Source organism: Arachis stenosperma, chromosome 1 (genome assembly GCF_014773155.1).
Source record: "Arachis stenosperma cultivar V10309 chromosome 1, arast.V10309.gnm1.PFL2, whole genome shotgun sequence".
In the NCBI taxonomy this organism is placed as follows: Eukaryota; Viridiplantae; Streptophyta; class Magnoliopsida; order Fabales; family Fabaceae; genus Arachis; species Arachis stenosperma.
In genome coordinates, this window is record NC_080377.1 from 67,101,025 (window position 1) to 67,126,228 (window position 25,204).

Genomic DNA, 25,204 nt, shown 5'->3' on the forward strand with positions numbered 1-25,204 from the left:
CTCCTCCCTTCCCCCTTTACATTTACTGTCATTTAATTTCTGTTAAACACAAATCACTCAACCAAAACTTGATTCGCTTGACTAAATCACCCACTAAACTAAAATTGCTCAATCCTTCAATCCCTGTGGGATCGACCTCACTCTTGTGAGTTATTATTACTTGATGCGACCCGGTACACTTGCCGGTGAGTTTTGTGTTGGATCGTTTCCACACTCATCAGACCCAATTTTACTTTTGGTTCTTCTGGGAACCTCTGCTGCACTTTATTTCCTCACTGTTTGAATTCTCATTGCTTCTAATTCAATTTCTGCTCTCTTAATTGTTGCAATTCACATTCTCTTGTTTAAATTCTGCAATCCCTGTCCTCAATTCCCTTTTACTTTCAAGCAATTTATATTTCTTGCAATTTAAGTTACTGCAATTTACATTTCTTGCACTTTAAGTTTCAGTCATTTACTTTCTTGTTCTTTAAGATTCAGTTCATTTTACCTTCCTGTTCTTTAATTTACTGCAAATTCCCCTCTCCCTTTACATTTACTGTCATTTACTTCCTGTTAAACACAAATCACTCAATCAACACTTGATCCGCTTGACTAAACCACCCACTAAACTAAAATTGCTCAATCCTTCAATCCCTGTGGGATCGACCTCACTCATGTGAGTTATTATTACTTAATGCGACCCGGTACACTTGCCGGTGAGTTTTGTGTTGGATCGTTTTCCACACATCAACGCCCAAAACAAGCATAAAACTGGCATTTAACGCCAGAAACAAGCATCAATCTGGCGTTAAAGGCCAGGATTGCATGCAGAGGGCATTTTACACGCCTCATTGGTGCAGGGATGTAAATCCTTGACACCTCAGGATCTGTGGACCCCACAGGATCATCTTAGGATCTGTGAACCCCACAGGATCATCTCAGGATATGTGGACCCCACAGGATCCCTACCTACCTCAACTCACCCTCTCTCTCTTTTTCACACAATCCAATAAACACTCTTCCCCATCACCCCTTCACCACTCACATCCATCCACTCTTCCCCATAAACCCCACATACCTTCAAAATTCAAAACTCCTTTCCCACCCAAACCCACCCTAAATGGCCGAACCTACTCCCTCTCCCTTCACTATATAAACCCCTCTATCCTTCTTCATTTTCACACACCACAACCCTCTCTTCTTCACCTTGGCCGAATCCACACCCCTCTCCCTTTCCTCCATATTTTCTTCTTCTTCTTCTTCTTTTCTTTCCTCTTTTGCTCAAGGGCGAGCAATATTCTAAGTTTGGTGTGGTAAAAGCATAGCTTTTTTTGTTTTTCCATAACCACTTATGGCACCTAAGGCCGGAGAAACCTCTAGAAAAGGAAAAGGGAAGTGATGAGCGGATAATTTATACGCTTTTTGGCATTGTTTTCAGTATGTTTTTAGTATGTTTTAGTTAGTTTTTAGTATATTTTTATTAGTTTTTAGTTAAAATTCACTTTTCTGGACTTTACTATGAGTTTGTGTGTTTTTCTGTGATTTCAGGTATTTTCTGGCTGAAATTGAGGGACCTGAGCAAAAATCTGATTCAGAGGCTGAAAAGGACTGCAGATGCTGTTGGATTCTGACCTCCCTGCACTCGAAGTGGATTTTCTGGAGCTACAAAAGCCCAATTGGCGCGCTCTCAACGGCGTTGGAAAGTAGACATCATGGGCTTTCCAGAAATGTATAATAGTCCATACTTTTTCCGAGATTTGATGGCCCAAACCGGCGCTCCAAATCAGCTCAAAATTGCCCAGCGTTAAACGCCGGAACTGGCACAAGAATGGGAGTTAAACGCCCAAACTGGCACAAGAACTGGCGTTTAACTCCAAGAAAAGTCTCTACACGAAAATGCTTCAATGCTCAACCCAAGCACACACCAAGTGGGCCTGGAAGTGGATTTTTATGTCATTTACTCATTTCTGTAAACCCTAGGCTACTAGTTCTCTACAAATAGGACCTTGTACTATTGTATTTTCATCTTGGGATCATTTTCGATCTTTGGATCATTTTCGATCTTAGGATCATCTTTTGATTACTTTAGATCTTAGATCATTGGGGGCTGGCCTCATGACCATACCTAGACCCTGTTCTTATGTATTTTCAACGGTGGAGTTTCTACACACCATAGATTAAGGTGTGGAGCTCTGCTGTACCTCGAGTATTAATGCAATTACTATTGTTCTTCTATTCAATTCAGCTTGTTCTTATTCCAAGATATTCATTCGCACTCAAGAACTTGATGAATGTGATGATTATGTGACACTCATCATCATTCTCACTTATGAACGTGTGCCTGACAACCACTCCCGTTCTACAAGCAAACAAGGCTTGAATGTTTATCTCTTGGATCCCTTAATCGGAATCATCGTGGTATAAGCTAGAATTGATGGTGGCATTCAAGAGAATCTGGAAGGTCTAAACCTTATCTGTGGTATTCTGAGTAGGATTCAATGATTGAATGACTGTGACGAGCTTCAAACTCCTGAAGGCTGGGCGTTAGTGACAGACGCAAAAGAATCAATGGATTCTACTCCAACCTGATTGAGAATCGACAGATGATTAGCCGTGTCATGACAGGGTGCGTTGAACATTTTCACTGAGAGGACGGGATTGTAGCCACTGACAACGGTGATGCCCAACATACAGCTTGCCATGGAAAGGAGTAAGAAGGATTGGATGAAGACAGTAGGAAAGCAGAGAGACGGAAGGGACAAAGCATCTCCATTCGCTTATCTGAAATTCTCACCAATGAATTACATAAGTATCCCTATCTTTATCTTTATGCTTTATTCATATATCATTCATAACCATTTGAATCTGCCTGACTAAGATTTACAAGGTGACCATAGCTTGCTTCATACCAACAATCTCCGTAGGATCGACCCTTACTCGCGTAAGGTTTATTACTTGGACAACCCAGTGCACTTGCTGGTTAGTTGTGTGAAGTTGTGTTTAGACCATGGTATTGAGCACCAAGTTTTTGGAGCCATTACCGAGGACTGTTTGAGTTGTGAAAAGAATGAATCACAATTTCGCGCACTAGGAAGACAAAAGCTTCCACCTCTGAGTCATGAGAGATGGATAGATTCATCTCTAAAGCCCATCAAGACCACTTCTATGAAGTTATAGCCAAGAAAAAGGTGATCCCTGAGGTCCCTTTCAAACTCAAGAAAAATGAGTATCCGGAGATCCGACATGAGATTCAAAGAAGAGGTTGGGAAGTTTTGACCAACCCCATTCAACAAGTCAGAATCTTAATGGTTCAGGAGTTCTATGCCAATGCATAGATCACTAGGAACCATGATCAAAGTGTGAACCCGAATCCAAAGAATTATCTTACAATGGTTCGGGGGAAATACTTAGATTTCAGTCTGGAAAATGTGAGGTTGGCATTCAACTTGCCTATGATGCAAGAAGATGCACGCCCCTACACTAGAAGGGTCAACTTTGATCAAAGGTTGGACCAAGTCCTTATGGACATATGTGTAGAAGGAGCTCAATGGAAAAGAGACTCAAAAGGCATGCCGGTTCAACTGAGAAGACTATACCTCAAGCCTGTGGCTAGAGGATGGTTGGAGTTCATCCAACGCTCCATCATCCCCACTAGCAACCGATCTGAAGTTACTGTGGATCGGGCCATCATGATCCATAGCATCATGATTAGAGAGGAAGTAGAAGTTCATGAAGTCATCTCTCTTGAATTCTACAAAATAGCCGAAAAGTCCTCCACCATGGCAAGGCTAGCTTTTCCTCATCTTATTTGCCATCTATGCTACTCAGCTGGAGTTATCATAGAAGGAGACATCCTCATTGAAGAGGACAAGCCCATCATTAAGAAAAGGATGGAGCAAACAAGAGAGGCCATCCATGGATCTCAAGAGATGCATGAGGAAGCTCGTCATCAAGAAATCCCTGAGATGCCTCAAGGGATGCACTTTTCTCTCAACAACTATTGGGAACTACTCAACACTTCTCTAGAAGACTTGAGTTATAACATGGACCAACTAAGGGTGGAACACCAAGAGCACTCCATCATTCTCCATGAGATTAGAGAAGATCAAAGAGCAATGAGGGAGGAGCAAGAAAGACAAGGAAGATACATAGAAGAGCTCAAGGACATTATTGGTCCTTCAAGAAGAAGGCGCCACCATCACTAAGGTGGACTCATTCCTTGTTCTTATTTCTCTGTTTTTCGGTTTTTAAGCTTTATCTTTATCTATGTTTGTATTTTTATTACATGATCATTAGTGTCTAATAACTATGTCTTAAGGCTATGAATAATTCCATAAATCCTTCACCCCTCTTAAATGAAAAATGTTTCTAACACAAAAGAACAAGAAGTACATGAGTTTCGAATTCATCCCTGAATTTAGTTTAATTATATTGATGTGGTGGCAATACTTTTTGTCTTATGAATGAATGCTTGAACAGTGCATATTTTTTATCTTGCTGTTTATGAATGTTAAAATTGTTGGCTCTTGAAAGAATGATGAAAAAGAGAAATGTTATTAATGATCTAAAAAATCATAAAATTGATTCTTGAAGCAAGAAAAAGTAGTGAATATCAAAAGCTTGCGAAAAAAAAGAGAAAGTGCCGAAAAAAAAGAGAGAGAAAAAGCAAGCAGAAAAAGCCAATAGCCCTTAAAACCAAAAGGCAAGGGTAAAAAGGATCCAAGGCTTTGAGCATCAATGGATAGGAGGGCCCAAGGAAATAAAATACAGGCCTAAGTAGCTAAATCAAGCTATCCCTAACCATGTACTTGTGGCATGCAGGTCCAAGTGAAAAGCTTGAGACTGAGTGGTTAAAGTCGTGATCCAAAGCAAAAAGAGTGTGCTTAAGAGCTCTGGACACCTCTAGCTGGGGACTTTAGCAAAGCTGAGTCACAATCTGAAAAGATTCACCCAGTCATGTGTCTATGGCATTTATGTATCCGGTGGTAATATTGGAAAACAAAGTGCTTAGGGCCACGGCCAAGACTCATAAAAGTAGCTGTGTTCAAGTATCAACATACTTAACTAGGAGAATTAATAACACTATCTGAACTCTAAGTTCCTATAGATGCCAATCATTCTAAACTTCAAGGGATAAAGTGAAATGTCAAAACTGTTCAGAAGAAAAAAGCTACAAGTCCCGCTCATCTAGTTAGAACTAATATTCATTGATATTTTGAGATTTATAGTATATTCTCTTCTTTTTAACCTATTTGATTTTCAGTTGCTTGGGGACAAGCAACAATTTAAGTTTGGTGTTGTGATGAGCGGATAATTTATACGCTATTTGGCATTGTTTTTAGTAAGATCTAGCTACTTTTAGGGATGTTTTCATTGGTATTTATACTAAATTCACAATTCTAGACTTTACTATAAGTTTGTGTGTTTTTCTGTGATTTCAAGTATTTTCTGGCTGAAATTGAGGGACCTGAGCAAAACTCTGATAAGAAGGCTGACAAAGGACTGCTGATGTTGTTGGATTCTGACCTCCCTGCACTCGAAATGGATTTTATGGAGCTACAGAACTCCAAATGGCGCACTCTCAATGGCGTTGGAAAGAATACATCTAGAGCTTTCCAGCAATATATAATAGTCTAGACTTTATTCGAGATTAGATGATGCAAACTGGCGCTCAACGCTAGTTCCATGCTGCATTCTGGAGTCAAACGCCAAAAACACGTTACAACTTGGCGTTTAACTCCAAAAGAAGCCTCTGCACGTGTAAAGCTCAAGCTCAGCCCAAGCACACACCAAGTGGGACCCAGAAGTGGATTTCTACATTAATTACTTAATTCTGTAAACCCTGGTAGCTAGTCTAGTATAAATAGGACATTTTACTATTGTATTAGACGTCTTTGGATAATCTCTGGATTGTATTTTGGATCCTTTGATCACGTTTTGGAGGCTGGCCTCTCGGCCATGTCTGGACTTTCATCACTTATGTATTTTCAACGGTGGAGTTTCTGCACACCATAGATTAAGGGTGTGGAGCTCTGCTGTACCTCGAGTTTTAATGCAATTACTACTATTTTCTATTCAATTAAGCTTATTCTTGTTCTAAGATATTCGTTGCACTTCAACATGATAAATGTGATGATCCGTGACACTCATCATCATTCTCACCTATGAACCCGTGACTGACAACACTTTCGTTCTACCTTAGAAAGAGCGAGTATCTCTTGGGTTTCTAATCAGAATCTTCGTGGTATAAGCTAGAATTATTGGCGGCCACTCTTGAGGATCCGGAAAGTCTAAACCTTGTCTGTGGTATTCCGAGTAGGATTCAAGGATTGAATGGCTGTGACGAGCTTCAAACTTGCGATTGTTGGGCGTTATGACAAACGCAAAAGAATTAATGGATTCTATTCTGACATGATCGAGAACCGACAGATTATTAGCCGTGCTGTGACAGAGCATTTGGACCATTTTTACTGAGAGGATGGGATGTAGCCATTGACAACGGTGATGCCCTACATACAGCTTGCCATGGAAAGCAGTAAGAAGGATTGAAAGTATGAAAGTAGTATGTTGCAGAGATCCAAAAGGAACACAACATCTCTATATACTTATCTGAAATTCTTACCAATGATTTACATAAGTATTTCTATCTTTAGTTTCTATTTATTTATTATTATTATTCGAAAACTCCATAACCATTTATTATTCGCCTAACTGAGAATTACAAGATGACCATAGCTTGCTTCATACCAACAATCTCCGTGGGATCGACCCTTACTCACGTAAGGTTTATTACTTGGACGACCCAGTGCACTTGCTAGTTAGTTGTGCGAAGTTGTGAAGAAAGTGCTGAGTTAGTATATGCGCATACCAAGTTGAATGCCATTATTAGAGATCACAATTTCGTGCACCACCATCTCACCATTTTCATCAAATCACCTATTCTTTTTTCTTTTGATTCTAATGTTCTTCTTCCCAGTTACACACATTTAGAAGAAAAGAAAAGAAGAGAGAACAAGAAAGAGTAAATGAGAGAAGGAAGAGGAAAAAGAAGAGAGGAGGAAAAGGGATGATGCCGGTGGGATTAAGTGCCAACGTCGCCATTGATGCAACTGAGAGAGGGAGAGAGAGAGAGAGAGAAAGTGCAATAGCGACGTCAATTTCAAATCTCTTCTTCTTTTTCCTTTTTTCAGCAATGATTTCGGAGAACATGAGCAATAATGGCGGCAATTTCAGCAGCGATCTCAGATCTCCTCTTCCCTGTCTCTTCTCAATTTCTCTTTCGAATGACCTAACCAGCGGTAGTGGCAGCAAATTCCCTCACCGCTATTGCCCAACTATCTATTTCTCCTCCTTTTTCTTTATTCTTCTTCTCCCCCTCCGCCGGTCACTCTATCTCTCATGTCTCTATAACACCCTTATTACCCTAAGCCTTACCTCACATCATAAAGCAAAGGTTTATCAAAGGTTATGACAATTCTAAAGCTTATACATATTTATATATAGAAAGAAATAATAATTCTTGAAGCCCGATGAAGGATTAATCTCAAAAATAGAGTTCAAAAGCACAAAATGTTCACACGAAACTACACTAATCGAGGCACAAGATATATGTATAGATATCAAGATATATATAGATATATAAGGGTATAATAGGCATAACAATCTAGCCACCGCCCGCGGAGTTTAAGCCGGCTAGTTATATACAGACATGCAGAGTATTTTGAAGGTAAAATAGCTTATACAATATTTCTCTCAAAGTAAGTCTCTAAGGCATAAATAAATACAAAAGTAAGAGAAACTAAACAAAATGAACCAAAAGACTTCAAAACATAGCAAGGATCCTTCGCTCTGTCACCATCAAGGCAACTCACCGAGGTGGGTTGCGACCTACATCTGAAAAACAACAACAGAATATGGTATGAGAACCGGAGGTTCTCAGTATGGTAACAGTGCCTAGTGATGTAAAATATAAGACTCCTGGATGCCAGAGGCAATTCTAGAGCATCATATCTGTTCATATCCTGGGTCGAGTTGTCCGACCCGAGATGTTCTACAGATAAAGCGACTGACCTCTTCAAGTCAGGACAATTCGACCTCTCCTCAAAGAGCTCGGCCAAATCACGAGAAAGCCCAAACAATGGGCCCAAATAGAGGAACACGCCCCAGATCCTAAGGCAGCCCAAGCCTACAAGAGAAGGGCGGTTCCCTTGAAGATAAGATGACCTCACTTGAAGATAAGATAAAGATAAGATAAGATAAATAACTTATCTTATCCACAGGAGGCCACATCTCACCATTATAAATACACTGGAGCACCCAGGTATAACTCATATTCTGATCCTACTCAATACCTGCTTAATACCCTTGCTAACTTAAGCATCGGAGTCCCTTGCTGGTACCCCCACCCTCTGGGGACGAAGGATCAGCAGCACTTTCAATTCCACAAATCGGACACACCAGCTCCGGCTGTTATACACCTGCCAGACACGTCGGCTCTGACCAACACAAAAGATCTCAACCGAGATCGACCTACAGTTTCAGGTAACCCTCGGAACATTGGCGCCATTGCCGGGGACCTGGAAGTCATCCCAACATTATGGCGGACAACCATGACAACGACCACGACTCAGGTTTGGAAGATAGAACGCCGCACAAGAACATGGATGCTATACTTAAAGATACTCTGGAATCCAATGGAGACAAAAATTTATCAAATCCGGAGGTGATAGAAGCACTTCAAGATCGATTAAAGCAACTTGAGAAAGAAGCCCAACATCAACGCAAAAAAGAAGAGGATATACATCGGGAGATAAGGTGGTGCTGAGAATTAGAAGATAAGCTTATAAAACTCGAAGCTGATCTCAAAACTAAAGCTACTCGATCCACCCCAGAGGATAGCTCTCACAAAGATCAAGATCCATTCACCAGGGAAATTATGAAGACCAAAATTCTAAAAGATTTCAAACTTTCGGATATGACTCTGTATGACGGCACCTCGGACCCCAACTACCATCTCAGCAACTTCAGAAGTAGGATGTACCTTACTGATGCCTCAGATGCAGTTTGCTGTAAAGCCTTTCCAACAACTCTTACCAAGACAGCCATTAGATGGTTCGACAACCTACCTCCAAAATCCATCTCAAGTTTTGACGACCTGGCCAAAAAGTTCATGGCCAGATTTTCCATACAAAAGGACAAAGCCAAACACGCACCCAGCCTACTAGGAATCAAGCAAGAAGATCGGGAGAGTCTTCGTAACTACATGGAAAGATTCAACAAAACATGCATGGACATACAAAGTCTACCAACAGAAGCTGCGATCATGGGCCTCATAAACGGCCTACGAGAAGGACCATTTAGCCAATCTATATCAAAGAAGTCCCCAGCATCCCTAGACGAAGTACAAGAACGAGCACAGAAGTACATTAACATGGAGGAGAATTCTCGACTTAGGGAAGCCTTGAGGTTCGGTTCTGCCTACCGAGATAAAGATAAAGAATCCAAGAAGAAGGAAGATCGCTCCGGGGAGAAAATAAAAAAATATCATAACTACACCCCTTTTAGGGTATCCTTGGTAGACGTTTACAAAGAAGCCTGCCATATGGAAAAAATACCCCCAGCTCGGCCACTCAAAGGCAAAAGGGGAGGAGGAAATCGGAACAAATACTGTGAGTATCACCGAGTCCGATGACATTCCACCAATGAATGCTTTGACTTGAAAAACGTCATAGAAAAATTAGTAAGGGAAGGAAAACTAGATCGGTTCTTGGCCAATCGGGACGAAGAACCAAGAAAAAGAAGAAGGGATGAAGATGTCGGAAGGTCTGAACGATCACCCCGCACACCGGAGAGACACGTCCACGTGATACACGGCGGATTTGCTGGAGGGGGAATCTCCAAATCATCCCGCAAGCGACACCTCAAAGAAGTATACCATGTCGAAGGCAAGAAGGAGATGCCAGACATCCCAGCAATCACATTTACCAAAGAAGATGCATCCGGAATCATCTCAGGACACGACGACCCCATGGTCATCACAATCATATTGGCAAATGCCAACCTCCACCGTACATTAATTGACCAAGGAAGCTCTGCCGACATCTTATTCAAAACCGCCTTTGACAAGCTCGGCTTAGAAGAAAAAGAGCTAAGAGCATACCCGAACAGCCTGTTCGGACTTGGGGATACCCCAGTACGGCCACTGGGATACGTATCGTTACATACAACCTTTGGAAAGGGGAACCGATGAGCGGATAATTTGTATACTTTTTGGCATTGTTTTTAGTATGTTTTTGATATGATATAGTTAGTTTTTAGTATATTTTTATTAGTTTTTAATTAAAATTCACTTTTCTGGACTTTACTATGAGTTTGTGTGTTTTTCTGTGATTTCAGGTATTTTCTGGCTGAAATTGAGGGATCTGAGCAAAAATCTGATCCAGAGACTCAAAAGGACTGCAAATGCTGTTGGATTCTGACCTCCCTGCACTCGAAGTGGATTTTCTGGAGCTACAGAAGCCCAATTGGCGCGCTCTCAACGGCGTTGGAAAGTAGACATCCTGGGCTTTCCAGCAATATATAATAGTCCATACTTTGCCCAAGATTTGATGGCCCAAACCGGCGTTCAAAGTCACCTCAAGAAATTCCAGCGTTAAACGCCGGAACTGGCACCTAATTGGGAGTTAAACGCCCAAACTGGCACTAAAGCTGGCGTTTAACTCCAAGGGGAGTCTCTACACGAAATTGCTTCATTGCTCAGCCCAAGCACACACCAAGTGGGCCCGGAAGAGGATTTTTATGTCATTTACTCATTTCTGTACACCCTAGGCTACTAGTTTCTTATAAGTAGGACCTTTTACTATTGTATAAAAAAATCTTTTGATCACTTTTAGATCTCTAGATCATCTTTGGACATTTTAGTTCTTAGATCATTGGGAGGCTGGCCATTCGGCCATGCCTAGACCTTATGCTTATGTATTTTCAACAGTGGAGTTTCTACACACCATAGATTAAGGTGTGGAGCTCTGCTGTACCTCGAGTATTAATGCAATTACTATTGTTCTTCCATTCAATTCCACTTGTTCTTTATCCAAGATATCACTTGTTCTTCAACATGATGAAGGTGATGATTGACGCCCATCACCATTCTCACCCATGAACAAGGTGACTGACAACCATTCTTGTTCTACAAGCATCTGAGGCTTAGTGAATATCTCTTGGATTCCTGATTGCACGATGCATGGTTGATCGCCTGACAACCGAGTGCTCGCCTGACAAACGAGCCAACCATTCCGTGAGATCAGAGTCTTCGTGGTATAGGCAAGAACTGATGGCAGCATTCAAGAGAATCCGGAAGGTCTAACCTTGTCTGTGGTATTCTGAGTAGGATTCAATGATTGAATGACTGTGACGTGCTTCAAACCTGTAACCTACTGGGCGTTAGTGACAGACGCAAAAGAGTTATTCTATTCCGGTAGGGGAGGGAACCACACCGGTGATTGGCAGCACTGTGACAGAGTGTGTGCATTAGCTTTCACTACGAGGATGGGAGGTAGCTGCTGACAACAGTGAGACCCTATACGAGCTTGCCATGGAAAGGAGTAAGAAGGGTTGGATGAAGACAGTAGGAAAGCAGAGAGACGGAAGGGAAGGCATCTTCATGCGCTTATCTGAAGTTCCTACCAATGAATCACATAAGTATCACTATCTTTATCTTTTATGTTATTTTCGTTCATCAACATTTATATCTGAGTTTGCCTGACTAAGATTTACAAGATGACCATAGCTTGCTTCAATACTAACAATCTCCGTGGGATCGACCCTTACTCACGTAAGGTTTATTACTTGGACGACCCAGTGCACTTGCTGGTTAGTTGTGCGAAGTTGTGTAATGCCATGATATTGAGCTACCACGTTTTTGGAGCCATTACCAGGGATTATGAGAGTTGTGAAAAAGTATAGTTCACAATTTTGCGCTACCAAGTTTTTGGCGCCGTTGCCGGGGATTGTTCTAGTTTTGAGCAAGCCTTTGGTAACATCAGTGCCAAGATCCGGCAACAACATCAATTTTTTGGTGTTATTGCCCGGGATTGTTCAGGCTGGACAACTGACGGTTCATCTTGTTGCTTAGATTAGGTATTTTTTTTCGAAATTCTTGAAGATGAATTCTAGAGTTTCATGATGATTTGTTGAAATCTGGCTGGCTGAGAAGCCATGTCTAATCTGATTGGACCGAGGTTTCAACTTATCACCACAAGAGCTTGTTGATTTCGTATCAATCTTGCTTTTGGAGCAGTGATTTGCTAAGGCTTGGCTGACCTTTGGTCATGTCTAGTGTTTTGGACCGAAGCTTTCTTTGGAAGCTTGGCTGGCTGTGAAGCCATGTCTAATTCCTGGACCGGAGTCTTAGACTAGCATTGCACTGATTCCTGGAATTCTCATTAAGGATTTTGATACCTTTTCCCATTTAATTTTCGAAAAACACAAAAAAATTGCAAAATCATAAAAACCCAAAAATATTTGATGTTTCTTGTTTGAGTCTAGAGTCTCATCTTAAGTTTGGTGTCAAATGCATGTTTTTGTTATATTTTTCGAATTCATGCACATAGTTCTTTGTTTTGATCTTTGAATTCTTTTAGCTTGAGTGTTTTTGTGTCTCATATAGTGTCAGTAGTACACAAACTGCTAAGTTTGGTGTCTTGCATGCATTGTTATTTGATTCTTGTTGCATTTTGATTATTAAAAATCCAAAAATATTTTTAATTTGTGCCTTTTCAAGTCAATAATACAAGGAATTGAAGATTCAGAACATACTGCAGAGGAATTATACAGAAAAAGCTGGGCATTCAAAAATGCCCAGTGAAGAAGGCAGACTGGCGTTTAAACGCCAGCCAGGGTACTGGTCGGCGAAATTGTGAACTATACTTTTTCACAACTCTCATAATCCCTGGTAATGGCTCCAAAAACTTGGTGCGCTCAATACCATGGCATTACACAACTTCGCACAACTAACCAGCAAGTGCACTGGGTCGTCCAAGTAATAAACCTTACGTGAGTAAGGGTCGATCCCACGGAGATTGTTAGTAATGAAGCAAGCTATGGTCATCTTGTAAATCTTAGTCAGGCAAACTCAGATATATATGGTGATGAACGAAAATAACATAGAAGATAAAGATAGTGATACTTATGTATATCATTGGTGTATGAGCTTCAGACAAGTGTATGAAGATGCCTTCCCTTCCGTCTCTCTGCTTTCCTACAGCCTTCATCCAATCCTTTCTTACTCCTTTCCATGGCAAGCTCGTATAGGGTCTCACTGTTGTCAGCAGCTACCTCCCATCCTCTCAGTGAAAGCGATTGCATATGCCCCTGTCACGGTCATAGCGGAATTCATCTGTCGGTTCTCAATCAGGCCGGAATAGAATCCAGTGATTCTTTTGCGTCTGTCACTAACGCCCCGCCCTCAGGGTTTGAAGCACGTCACAGTCATTCAATCATTGAATCCTACTCAGAATACCACAGACAAGGTTTAGACCTTCCGGATTCTCTTGAATGCCGCCATCAGGTCCTGCCTATACCACGAAGATTCTGATCTCACGGAATGGCTGGCTCGTTTGTCAGGCGAGCACTCGGTTGTCAGGCGATCAACCATGCATCGTGCAATCAGGAATCCAAGAGATATTCACTAAAGCCTCGAATGCTTGTAGAACAAGAATGGTTGTCAGTCACCTTGTTCATAGGTTGAAGAACGAGTGATATCTTAGATAAAGAACAAGCGGAATTGAATAGAAGAACAATAGTAATTGCATTAATACTCGAGGTACAGCAGAGCTTCACACCCTTAATCTATGGTGTGTAGAAACTCCACCGTTGAAAATACATAAGCATAAGGTCCAGGCATGGCCGAATGGCCAGCCTCCCAAAGATCTAAGATAGCATAAAAGTGAAGATAGCTACCAAAGTCTACTAATACAATAGTAAAAGGTCCTATTAATAGTAAACTAGTAACCTAAGGTGTACAGAAATGAGTAAATGACATAAAAATCCACTTCCGGGCCCACTTGGTGTGTGCTTGGGCTGAGCAATCAAGGAAATTCGTGTAGAGACCTTTTCTGGAGTTAAACGCCAGCTCCCATGCCAGTTTGGGCGTTTAACTCCAACTTTTATTCCTGTTCCGGCGTTTAACGCTGGAATTCCTGAGGCCGGATTGCTTCGCGGGTTTGGGCCATCAAATCTTGGACAAAGTATGGACTATTATATATTGCTGGAAAGCCCTGGATGTCTACTTTCCAACGCCGTTGAGAGCGCGCCAATTGGGCTTCTGTAGCTCCAGAAAATCCACTTCGAGTGCAGGGAGGTCAGAATCCAACAGCATCTGCAGTCCTTTTTGGTCTCTGAATCAGATTTTTGCTCAGGTCCCTCAATTTCAGCCAGAAAATACCTGAAATCACAGAAAAACACACAAACTCATAGTAAAGTCCAGAAAAGTGAATTTTAAATAAAAACTAATAAAAATGTACTAAAATCTAACTAAAAGATATCAAAACATACTAAAAACAATGCCAAAAAGTATACAAATTATCCGCTCATCACAACACCAAACTTAAATTGTTGCTTGTCCTCAAGCAACTGAAAATCAAATAAGATCAAAAGAAGAGAATATGCAATGAATTCCAAAAATCTGTGAAGATCAGTATTAATTAGATGAGCGGGGCTTTTAACCTTCTGTCTCTGAACAGTTTTGGCATCTCAATCTATCCCTTGAAATTCAGAATGGTTGGCTTCTTTAGGAACTCAGAGTCCAGATAGTGTTAATGATTCTCCTAGTAAAGTATGATGATTCTTGAACATAGCTATTTATTGAGTCTTGGCTGTGGCCCAAAGCACTCTGTCTTCCAGTATTACCACCGGATACATACATGCCACAGACACATAATTGGGTGAACCTTTTCAGATTGTGACTCAGCTTTGCTAAAGTCCCCAATTAGAGGTGTCCAGGGTTCTTAAGCACACTCTTATTTGCCTTGGATCACAACTTTATTTCTTTTCTTTTTCTTTCTTTTCTTTCTTTTTTTTTCGATTTTTTTTTTTTTCGGTTTTTTTTTCTCTTTTTTTTTTTTTTTTTTTTGAATAGCTTTTTCTTGCTTCAAGAATCATTTTATTGATTTTTCAGATCCTCAGTAACATGTCTCCTTTTTCATCATTCTTTCAAGAGCCAACATTCATGAACCACAAATTCAAGATACATATGCACTGTTTACACATACATTCAGAGAACAAAAATATTGCCACCACATCAAAATAATTAAACTATTATAAAATTCAAAATTCATGCAATTCTTCCTTTTTCAATTAAGCACATTTTTATTCAAGAAAGGTGATGGATTCATAGGACATTCATAACTTTAAGGCATAGACACTAAGACACTAATGATCATAAGACACAAACATGGATAACATAAAGCATAAAATTCGAAAAACAGAAGAATAAATAACAAGGAAATCAAGGAATGGGTCCACCTCAGTGATGGCGGCTCTTCCTTGCTTTTGAAGGTCCTATGGAGTGCTTGAGCTCCTCAATGTCTCTTCCTTGCCTTTGTTGCTCCTCCCTCATGATTCTTTGATCTTCTCTAATCTCATGAAGGATGATGGAGTGTTCTTGGTGCTCCACCCTTAGTTGTCCCATGTTGGAACTCAACTCTCCTAGGGAGATATTCAGTTGCTCCCAATAGTTTTGTGGAGGAAAACTCATTCCTTGAGGAATCTCAGGGATCTCATGATGAGTAGGGTCCCTTGTATACTCCATCCTTTTCTTGGTGATGGGCTTGTCCTCATCAATGGAGATGTCACCCTCTATGTCAACTCCAACTGAATAACAGAGGTGACAAATGAGGTGAGGAAAGGCTAACCTTGCCACAGTGGAGGTCTTGTCTGCCACTTTATAGAGTTCTTGAGCTATAACCTCATGAACCTCTATTTCCTCTCCAATCATGATACTATGGATCATGATGGCCCGGTCTATGGTAACTTCGGACCGGTTGCTAGTGGGAATGATTGAGCGTTGTATGAACTCTAACCATCCTCTAGCCACGGGCTTGAGGTCATGCCTTCTCAATTGGACCGGCTTTCCTCTTGAATCTTGCTTCCATTGTGCGCCCTCTTCACATATGACTGTGAGGACTTGGTCCAACCTTTGATCAAAGTTGACCCTTCTAGTGAAAGGATGCTCATCTCCTTGCATCATAGGCAAGTTGAACGCCACCCTCACACTCTCCGGACTAAAATCCAAGTATTTCCCCCGAACCATAGTAAGATAATTCTTTGGATTCGGGTTCACACTTTGGTCATGGTTCTTTGTGATCCATGCATTGGCATAGAACTCTTGAACCATCAAGATTCCAACTTGTTGAATGGGGTTGGTGAGAACTTCCCAACCTCTTCTTTGGATCTCATGGCGGATCTCCGGATATTCACCCTTTTTGAGTAAAAAGGGGACTTCGGGGATCACCTTCTTCAAGGCCACAACTTCATAGAAGTGGTCTTGATGCACCTTTGAGAGGAATCTATCCATCTCCCATGACTCGGAGGTGGAAGCTTTTGCTTTCCCTTTCCTCTTTTTAGAGGTTTCTCCGGCCTTTGGTGCCATAATGGTTATGGAAAAACGAAAAAGCAACACTTTTACCACACCAAACTTAAAATGTTTGCTCGTCCTCGAGCAAAAGAAGAAAGAAAGGAGTAGAAGAAGAAGAAATGAGGAAGAGGGGGAGGGTAGTGTGTTCGGCCAAAGGGGGAAGAAGTGGTCTTTAGGTTGCGTGAAAATGAAGGGTTGAAGAAGGGTATTTATAGGAGAGAGGGGGGTAAAGGTTCGGCCATTTGAGGGTGGGTTTGGGAGGGAAAGTGGTTTGAATTTGAAGGGTGAGGTTGGTGGGGTTTTATGAAGGATGGATGTGAGTGGTGAAGAGAAAGATGGGATTTGATAGGTGAGGGGTTTTTGGGGAAGAGGTGTTGAGGTGATTGGTGAATGGGGGAAGAAGAGAGAGAGTGATGGTAGGGTCCTGTGGGGTCCACAGATCATGTAGTGTCAAGGAAAAGTCATCCCTGCACCAAATGGCATCAAAATCCACGTTTTGACCCATTTCTGGCGTTAAACGCCGGGCTGGTGCCCATTCCTGGCGTTTAACGCCAGGTTGTTGCCCTTTACTGGCGTTTAACGCCAGTCTGGTGCCCTTTTCTGGCGTTAAACGCCCAGAAAGGTGCCAGACTGGGCGTTAAACGCCCAACTGCTAGGCTGACTGGCGTTTGAACGCCAGCAGCATCTTCCTCCAGGGTGTGCTGTTTTTCTTCCTGTTTTTCATTCTGTTTTTGCTTTTTTCATTGTTTTTGTGACTTCTTATGATCATCATCCTACAAAAAAGATAAAATAACAAAAGAAAATAATTAATTATAAAACATTGGGTTGCCTCCCAACAAGCGCTTCTTTAGTGTCATTAGCTTGACAGAGGACTCCCATGGAGCCTCAGAACACTCAGAACCTTGTTGAAACCTCCCAACACCAAACTTAGAGTTTGAATGTGGGGTTTCAACACCAAACTTAGATTTTGGTTGTGGCCTCCCAACACCAAACTTAGAGTTTGACTGTGGGGGCTCTGCTTGGCTCTGTTTGAGAGAAGCTCTTCATGCTTCTTCTCCATGATGATAGAGGGATATCCTTGGGCCTTAAACACCATGGATTCTTCATTCACTTGAATGATCAACTCTCCTCTATCAACATCAATCACAGCCTTTGCTGTGGTTAGGAATGGTCTGCCAAGGATGATGGATTCATCCATGCACTTCCCAGTCTCTAGGACTATGAAATCAGTAGGAATGTAATGGTTTTCAACCTTAACCCGAACATCCTCTACAAGTCCATGGGCTTGTTTTCTTGAGTTGTCTGCCATTTCTAGTGAGATTTTTGCAGCTTGCACCTCAAAGATCCCTAATTTCTCCATTACAGAGAGGGGCATGAGGTTTACACTTGACCCTAAGTCACACAAGGCCTTCTTGAAGGTCATGGTGCCTATGGTACAAGGTATAGAAAACTTCCCAGGATTCTGCCTCTTTTGAGGCAGTTTCTGCCTAGACAGGTCATCCAGTTCTTTGGTGAGCAAGGGAGGTTCATCTTCCCAAGTCTCATTTCCAAATAACTTGTCATTTAGCTTCATGATTGCTCCAAGGTATTTGGCAACTTGCTCTTCAGTGACATACTCATCCTCTTCAGAGGAAGAATACTCATCAGAGCTCATGAAAGGCAGTAGCAAGTCCAAGGGAATCTCTATGGTCTCAGTCTGAGCCTCAGATTCCCAAGGTTCCTCATTGGGGAACTCATTAGAGGCCAGTGGACGTCCAGTGAGGCCTTCCTCAGTGGCGTTCACTGCCTCTTCTTCCTCCCAGAATTCGGCCATGTTTATGGCTTTGCACTCTCCTTTTGGATTTTCTTCAGTGTTACTTGGGAGAGTGCTTGGAGGAAGTTCAGTAATTTTCTTGCTCAGCTGACCCACTTGTCCTTCCAAATTCCTAATGGAAGATCTAGTTTCAGTCATGAAACTTTGAGTGGTTTTGATCAGATCAGAGACCATGGTTGCTAAGTCAGAATTATTCTGCTTAGAGCTCTCTGTCTGTTGCTGAGAAGATGATGGAAAAGGCTTGCCATTGTTAAACCTGTTTCTTCCACCATTGTTATTGAAACCTTGTTGAGGTCTCTCGTGATTCTTCCATGAAAGATTTGGGTGATTTCTCCATGAAGAATTATAGGTGTTACCATAGGGTTCTCCTAGGTAATTTACCTCTTCCATGGAAGGGTTCTCAGGATCATAAGCTTCTTCCTCAGATGAAGCTTCCTTAGTACTGTTTGGTGCATTTTGCATTCCAGACAGACTTTGAGAAATCAAATTGACTTGTTGAGTCAATATTTTATTCTGGGCCAAAATGGCATTCAGAGTGTCAATATCAAGAACTCCTTTCTTCTGACTAGTCCCATTGTTCACAGGATTTCTTTCAGAAGTGTACATGAATTGGTTATTTGCAACCATTTCAATCAGTTCTTGAGCTTCAGTAGGCGTCTTCTTCAGATGAAGAGATCCTCCTGCAGAGCTATCCAAGGACATCTTAGATAGTTCAGAGAGACCATCATAGAAAATACCTATGATGCTCCATTCAGAAAGCATGTCAGAAGGACATTTTCTGATTAATTGTTTGTATCTTTCCCAAGCTTCATAGAGGGATTCTCCATCCTTTTGTCTAAAGGTTTGGACTTCCACTCTAAGCTTACTCCATCTTTGTGGTGGAAAGAATTTTGCCAAGAAGGCATTGACTAGCTTTTCCCATGAGTCCAGGCTTTCTTTAGGTTGAGAGTCCAACCATATTCTAGCTCTGTCTCTTACAGCAAAAGGGAATAGCATCAGTCTATAGACTTCAGGGTCAACCCCATTAGTCTTGACTGTGTCACAGATTTGCAAGAATTCAGCTAAAAACTGATGAGGATCTTCCATTGGAAGTCCATGGAACTTGCAATTCTGTTGCATTAGAGAAACTAATTGAGGCTTAAGCTCAAAGTTGTTGCTCCAATGGCAGGGATAGAGATGCTTCTCCCATAAAAATCAGGAGTAGGTGCAGTAAAGTCACCCAGCACCTTCCTTGCATTGTTTGCATTGTTGTTTTTTCTGCTGCCATGTTTTCTTCCTTGAAGAATTCGGTCAGGTCCTCTAAAGAGAGTTGTGCTTTGGCTTCTCTTAGCTTTCTCTTCAAAGTCCTTTCAGGTTCAGGATCAGCTTCAACAAGAATGCCTTTGTCCTTGCTCCTGCTCATATGAAAGAGAAGGGAACAAGAAAATGTGGAATCCTCTATGTCACAGTATAGAGATTCCTTTAAGTGTCAGAGGAAAAGAGAAATAGAAAGAAGAAGGAGAAGATAAATTCGAACTTTAGTTAGATAAGGTTCGAATTGTGCATTGAGAAGGAGTGGCACTCCATAAATAGAAGGATGTGGAAGGAGGGAAGTTTATTTTCGAAAATCAAGTGAAAATTTTGAAATTATTTTGAAAAACATTAATTAATTTTCGAAAATAAAAGTGGAAAAGAAATTAAGTGATTTTTGAAAAAGAATTTGAAATTAGAAATTAAGAAGATTTGATTGAAAGTTATTTTGAAAAGATGTGGTTAAGAAGATATGAAAAAAAATGTGATTGAGAAGATATGATTTGAAAACTATTTGAAAAGATATGATTTTAAAACAATTTGAAAAGATATGATTTTAAAAATTGATGACTTGCCTAACAAGAAAAGATATGATTCAAACATTAAAAACCTTTCTCAACAGAAAAGGTAACAAATTTGAGATGTTCAATCAAATCATTAATTGTTAGTAAGTATCTTTTAAAAAGGAAAGAAATGATTTTGAAAACATTTGATTGAAAAGATTTGATTTGAAAAAGATTTGATTTTGAAAATTTGAAAAAATTGATTGAAAACAAATCTTCTCCCTAGCACCATCCTGGCGTTAAACGCCCAGAATGGTATACATTCTGGCGTTTAACGCCCAAAATGCTACCTCTTTGGGCGTTAAACGCCCAACCAGGTACCCTGGCTGGCGTTTAAACGCCAGTCTGCCTTCTTCACTGGGCATTTTTGAATGCTCAGCTTTTTCTGTATAATTCCTCTGCAGTATGTTCTAAATCTTCAATTCTTTGTATCATTGACTTGAAAAGACACAAATTAAAAATATTTTGGATTTTTAATAATCAAAATGCAACAAGAATCAAATAACAATGCATGCAAGACACCAAACTTAGCAGTTTGTGTACTACTGACACTAACAATATGAGAATGCATATGAGACACAAAAAAATACTTCAAGTCAATAGAATTCAAAGATTAGAACACAAAATATATGCATGGATTCGAAAAATATAACAAAGACATGCATTTGACACCAAACTTAAGATGAGACTCTAGACTCAAACAAGAAATATTTTTGGATTTTTATGGTTTTGTAATTTTTTTTGTGATTTTCGAAAATTAAGTGGAAAAAGGTATCAAAATTCTTAATGAGAATTCCAGGAATCAGTGCAATGCTAGTCTAAGACTCCGGTCCAGGAATTAGACATGGCTTCACAGCCAGCCAAGCTTTCAAGGAAAGCTTCGGTCCAAAACACTAGACATGACCAAAGGTCAGCCAAATCTTAGCAGATCACTGCTCCAAGAGCAAGATTGATACGAAATCAACAAGCTCTTGTGGTGATAAGTTGAAACCTCGGTCCAATCAGATTAGACATGGCTTCTCAGCCAGCCAGATTTCAACAAATCATCATGAAACTCTAGAATTCACCTTCAAGAATTTCGAAAAAAAAATACCTAATCTAAGCAACAAGATGAACCGTCAGTTGTCCAGCCTAAACAATCCCGGGCAATAACACCAAAATTTGATGTTGTTGCCGGATCTGGCTCTGATGTTACCAAAAGCTTGCTCAAAACATGAACAATCCCCGGCAACGGCGCCAAAAACTTGGTCGGCGAAATTGTGAACTATACTTTTTCACAACTCTCATAATCCCTGGTAATGGCTCCAAAAACTTGGTGCGCTCAATACCATGGCATTACACACTTCGCACAACTAACCAGCAAGTGCACTGGGTCGTCCAAGTAATAAACCTTACGTGAGTAAGGGTCGATCCCACGGAGATTGTTAGTAATGAAGCAAGCTATGGTCATCTTGTAATCTTAGTCAGGCAAACTCAGATATATATGGTGATGAACGAAAATAACATAGAAGATAAAGATAGTGATACTTATGTATATCATTGGTGTATGAGCTTCAGACAAGTGTATGAAGATGCCTTCCCTTCCGTCTCTCTGCTTTCCTACAGCCTTCATCCAATCCTTTCTTACTCCTTTCCATGGCAAGCTCGTATAGGGTCTCACTGTTGTCAGCAGCTACCTCCCATCCTCTCAGTGAAAGCGATTGCATATGCCCCTGTCACGGTCATAGCGGAATTCATCTGTCGGTTCTCAATCAGGCCGGAATAGAATCCAGTGATTCTTTTGCGTCTGTCACTAACGCCCCGCCCTCAGGGTTTGAAGCACGTCACAGTCATTCAATCATTGAATCCTACTCAGAATACCACAGACAAGGTTTAGACCTTCCGGATTCTCTTGAATGCCGCCATCAGGTCCTGCCTATACCACGAAGATTCTGATCTCACGGAATGGCTGGCTCGTTTGTCAGGCGAGCACTCGGTTGTCAGGCGATCAACCATGCATCGTGCAATCAGGAATCCAAGAGATATTCACTAAAGCCTCGAATGCTTGTAGAACAAGAATGGTTGTCAGTCACCTTGTTCATAGGTTGAAGAACGAGTGATATCTTAGATAAAGAACAAGCGGAATTGAATAGAAGAACAATAGTAATTGCATTAATACTCGAGGTACAGCAGAGCTTCACACCCTTAATCTATGGTGTGTAGAAACTCCACCGTTGAAAATACATAAGCATAAGGTCCAGGCATGGCCGAATGGCCAGCCTCCCAAAGATCTAAGATAGCATAAAAGTGAAGATAGCTACCAAAGTCTACTAATACAATAGTAAAAGGTCCTATTAATAGTAAACTAGTAACCTAAGGTGTACAGAAATGAGTAAATGACATAAAATCCACTTCCGGGCCCACTTGGTGTGTGCTTGGGCTGAGCAATCAAGGAAATTCGTGTAGAGACCTTTTCTGGAGTTAAACGCCAGCTCCCATGCCAGTTTGGGCGTTTAACTCCAACTTTTATTCCTGTTCCGGCGTTTAACGCTGGAATTCCTGAGGCCGGATTGCTTCGCGGGTTTGGGCCATCAAATCTTGGACAAAGTATGGACTATTATATATTGCTGGAAAGCCCTGGATGTCTACTTTCCAACGCCGTTGAGAGCGCACCAATTGGGCTTCTGTAGCTCCAGAAAATCCACTTCGAGTGCAGGGAGGTCAGAATCCAACAGCATCTGCAGTCCTTTTTGGTCTCTGAATCAGATTTTTGCTCAGGTCCCTCAATTTCAGCCAGAAAATACCTGAAATCACAGAAAAACACACAAACTCATAGTAAAGTCCAGAAAAGTGAATTTTAAATAAAAACTAATAAAAATGTACTAAAATCTAACTAAAAGATATCAAAAACATACTAAAAACAATGCCAAAAAGTATACAAATTATCCGCTCATCAGGTACCTGGTTGGGCGTTTAACGCCCAAAGAGGTAGCATTTTGGGCGTTAAACGCCAGAATGTATACCATTCTGGGCGTTTAACGCCAGGATGGTGCCAGGGGGAAGATTTTGTTTTCAAATCAATTTTTTTTTCAAGTTTTCAAAGTTTTTCAAAATCAAATCTTTTTCAAATCATATCTTTTCAATCAAATGTTTTCAAAGTCAATTTCTTTCCTTTTTCAAAGATACTTCCTAACAATTAATGATTTGATTGAACATCTCAAATTTGTTACCTTTTCTGTTGAGAAAGGTTTTATGTTTGAATCATATCTTTTCTTGTTAGGCAAGTCATTAATTTTTAAAATCATATCTTTTCAAATTGTTTTCAAATCATATCTTCTAAAATTGTTTTCAAATCATATCTTCTCAATCACATCTTTTTAAAACCATAACTTTTCAATCAAATCTTTTTAACCTCATCTTTTTCAAAATAGTTTTCAATCCAATCTTTTTAGTTTCTAATTTCAAAATCTTTTTCAAAAATCACTTGATTTCTCTTCCACTTTCAAATTTCGAAAATTATCAATCAAATTTTCAAAATGTTTTCAAAATCTTTTGATTGAATTTTCGAAAATTCTCTTCCCTCCTTTTCACATCCTTCTATTTATGGAGTACCACTCCTTCTAAATGCACAATTCGAACCTTATCTAATTAAAGTTCGAATTCTTCTTCTCCTTCTTCTTTCTATTTCTCTTTTCCTCTGACATTTCAAGGAATCTCTATACTGTGACATAGAGGATTCCACATTTTCTTTTTCTCTTCTCTTTCATATGAGCAGGAGCAGAGACAAAGGCATTCTTGTTGAAGCTGATCCTGAACCCGAAAGGACCTTGAAGAGAAAGCTAAGAGAAGCCAAAGCACAACTCTCTTTAGAGGACCTGACCGAATTCTTCAAAGAAGAAGAACCCATGGCAGCCGAAAACAACAACAATGCCAACAATGCAAGGAAGGTGCTGGGTGACTTTACTGCACCTACTCCCGACTTCTATGGGAGAAGCATCTCTATCCCTGCCATTGGAGGAAACAACTTTGAGCTTAAGCCTCAATTAGTTTCTCTAATGCAACAGAATTGCAAGTTCCATGGACTTCCAATGGAAGATCCTCATCAGTTTTTAGCTGAATTCTTGCAAATCTGTGACACAGTCAAGACTAATGGGGTTAACCCTGAGGTCTATAGACTGATGCTATTCCCTTTTGCTGTAAGAGACAGAGCTAGAATATGTTGGATTCTCAACCTAAAGAAAGCCTGGACTCTTGGGAAAAGCTAGTCAATGCCTTCTTGGCAAAGTTCTTTCCACCACAAAGATGGAGTAAGCTTAGAGTGGAAGTCCAAACCTTCAGACAGAAGGATGGAGAATCCCTCTATGAAGCTTGGGAAAGATACAAACAATTAATCAGAAGATGTCCTTCAGACATGCTTTCTGAATGGAGCATCATAGGTATTTTCTATGATGGTCTCTCTGAACTATCCAAGATGTCTTTGGATAGCTCTGCTGGAGGATCTCTTCATTTGAAGAAGACGCCTGCAGAGGCTCAAGAGCTGATTGAAATGGTTGCAAATAACCAATTCATGTACACTTCTGAAAGGAATCCTGTGAACAATGGGACTAGTCAGAAGAAAGGAGTTCTTGAGATTGACACTCTGAATGCCATATTGGCTCAGAACAAGATATTGACTCAACAAGTCAATTTGATTTCTCAAAGTCTGTCTGGAATGCAAAATGCACCAAACAGTACTAAGGATGCTTCATCTGAGGAAGAAGCTTATGATCCTGAGAACCCTTCCATGGAAGAGGTGAATTACCTAGGAGAACCCTATGGAAATACCTACAATTCTTCATGGAGAAATCACCCAAATCTCTCATGGAAGAATCAAGAGAGACCTCAACAAGGTTTCAATAACAATAATGGTGGAAGAAACAGGTTTAGCAATGGCAAGCCTTTTCCATC

The 25,204-nt window shown here is 40.6% G+C and overlaps 2 non-coding genes across 2 annotated transcripts; one reads left to right on the top strand and one right to left on the bottom strand.

The window, feature by feature from the left end:
* Nucleotides 1-19,181: 19,181 nt before the first annotated feature.
* Nucleotides 19,182-19,289, top strand: LOC130955440 (small nucleolar RNA R71). Its single transcript, XR_009076750.1, has one exon. It is a non-coding gene; the product is annotated as a small nucleolar RNA R71 (small nucleolar RNA).
* A 5,277-nt stretch (nucleotides 19,290-24,566) lies between these two features.
* LOC130951272 (small nucleolar RNA R71) lies at nucleotides 24,567-24,674 on the bottom strand. The gene has a single exon (XR_009073902.1). It is a non-coding gene; the product is annotated as a small nucleolar RNA R71 (small nucleolar RNA).
* Nucleotides 24,675-25,204: the final 530 nt, after the last annotated feature.